This window comes from Convolutriloba macropyga, chromosome 9 (assembly GCF_964194025.1).
Source record: "Convolutriloba macropyga chromosome 9, txConMacr16.3, whole genome shotgun sequence".
In the NCBI taxonomy this organism is placed as follows: Eukaryota; Metazoa; Xenacoelomorpha; order Acoela; family Convolutidae; genus Convolutriloba; species Convolutriloba macropyga.
Window position 1 is genome coordinate 54092671 of NC_134476.1, and position 2316 is coordinate 54094986.

Here is a 2316-nt window from a genome sequence, read left to right on the forward strand (position 1 = left end):
ACTACAAAGTGGAACGTAAGATCATTTTTAAGCCCCCCTCCCAAGGGGCGTAAATTACGACCGGTCGATAAAGCTTCAGCTGCTTTACACCAGAATCAACGTTAGGAATACATGATTTCAATGTACGGCAGCTATGCCTTTACAATAATTTAGTGCTACAAAATTTTGAAAAAGGCGGCATGATTAGTAGTAGTAGTTTTGGCTTCAGTGTCGTGGCACTAGGGTTGACATCCCTTTATTGGTTGGCTAATTTGACCTTCTGCACTGGAATGCAGTTGTTGCAGTTGCACAAAAAGGTCCACGTACAAGAATTGGCTTCAGAGTAATGTCTAGAGAAATAATTCCAGTATAATTCGGTTAATCGTTTTTTGTTTAAGCTTTCAAAAGCTAAATTTGTGATTTTACAGACAATATTTAAAAGTTGACAAGAACGCCTCCAGAAATTTTCATCTGCCTTTTTGGTTCTTGTTCGATATATGTTTATTAGCTCAAACTGTCTGGTACTTGGTTATCATCACAGTTTTGGTTTCTAGTGATCGGAATATTGACATGGTAATTTCCTGAGAGAAAAGCAATTAAGAGAAGTAGATCGTGTAGTTCTATATATAAGGAGAGAAGTAAATTGAGTTTTCTGAGCCTTTTCTTGTAATTCAGTTCCCAGTTGTTTAGGATCCAACTGGTAGCTTTCTTTTGAACGCGCTCAATCTCTTTCGTCTCCGTTTTGTTAGCGAACCAGGCTTGAGTTGCATGTAACAATTGGTACGACATATCCTACGTACGCACTGGAGTTTTGCGCTCAGTTTCGTGGACGTTGAAGTGTTTCTTTTTAAGAAGTAGAACGCTTTCAGTGTTTTAACCCAATGGACAAAACAGTGAGCACTCGCTATGAAACATTACAGCAGCGTATTTAAATTTACCACAAAAGCATTGTATTTCAAACTTACAGCAAAGTTCTAGGCTCTAGAAGCCGCGTCAAAAGATTGAAACATCGCTACAAATTAGGTGTCCCCTCTCGCACAACGACACTAGTTATTATCAACATCAGTTACTCGTTTAGTGCCACGGTAGCGTCTGACGCAGATAATAGTGCTGAGTAGAGTGCTCAGGCTCAACTTTCGTTAGTGGGTTGCACGGACCAATTTACGTAAGATCTCCACGTGCATGTGTTTTTGTGGTTTAAAGTCAAATTTTCTTCGAGAGAAATTCCAGATGTCAGTTTTATTATAGTTGTGTCAAATAGAAACAAACATTGGAAAGATGTTGTAAGGTAGTTTGGTTCTCAGTATCTCTGGAGAATATTTCCAGTAAGACTCAGTGAGGTCTATTTTTGTTAACTCGGTGAAAATAATGTTGATGAGACGACTGATCATACTCCATAATATTGCTGTCCTTGTAAAAAAAAAAAACGCTGTCCCGCCTTTTCAATCCAAAATTCGTTTTCATGACATCCTCGTTTTCCGTCTTGTGTAACATTCTACTGTTTTTAACAGCTTTTGGATAAATATTGTGTAGTTGTTATTCAGCGTTGACTTAAACACTAGATTGTGCATTTCTAGATCCAAATTCCAATCAAATTTTGTTAGTAGGTTTCATAGCCCACATTTACTTAGGGTTCTCCAGGTGCATTTGTTCTGGAAGAGGTATTTCGTTTGAAAGAAATTCCAGATGTTTCCAGATGTCACAGTATTAATATAATGTCCTTGACCTTGACCTTGACGTTGTGGCTGTTCGTTCTCAAAAACAAAAATAGGATTTGAAGAGTCCCAATTGTCTGTTAATTTTTTTCCTTGTTCTTGTTGAGCATAAATATGGTTTAAGCATCTCCAAAACACCTCTACACCTCTGATTGTCTGCAGTCCAGTTGTCCCACAGTCGCCAACAGTTATTTTTTGTCACAGTTGTCCCAAAACAAACTAATTAAAAGAGTATAGCTATTGGAACTGAAGAAAATCTTATTAGGTTGATTGAAAGCAATCCAAATAAAAGAAAAGAATGCGTCAGAATAGTCAATGCAACGTCAGAAAAACTGAAAATAACTAGCAGCGTTCCACAAGGGTTCTTCTCAGGTCCTCTTCTATTCCTTGTCTTCATAATTGACCTTCCATCAGAAACTCCTCACACTGAAAATTTTGATTTCGCAGACGACTTCTTACAGATTAGCGTTAATCAGGAACTCTTCAAAAAGACCGTGAAAAGAGTCAAAATCTGATGCTATTGAGGCCACATGACGCTAAGTGCATGAAAACGTAAATTTCTCTCTCCCTCTCAAAAGCGAAAAAAAAGCCTCATTAAAAAATTAGGAGGTAGGAGAGGTTG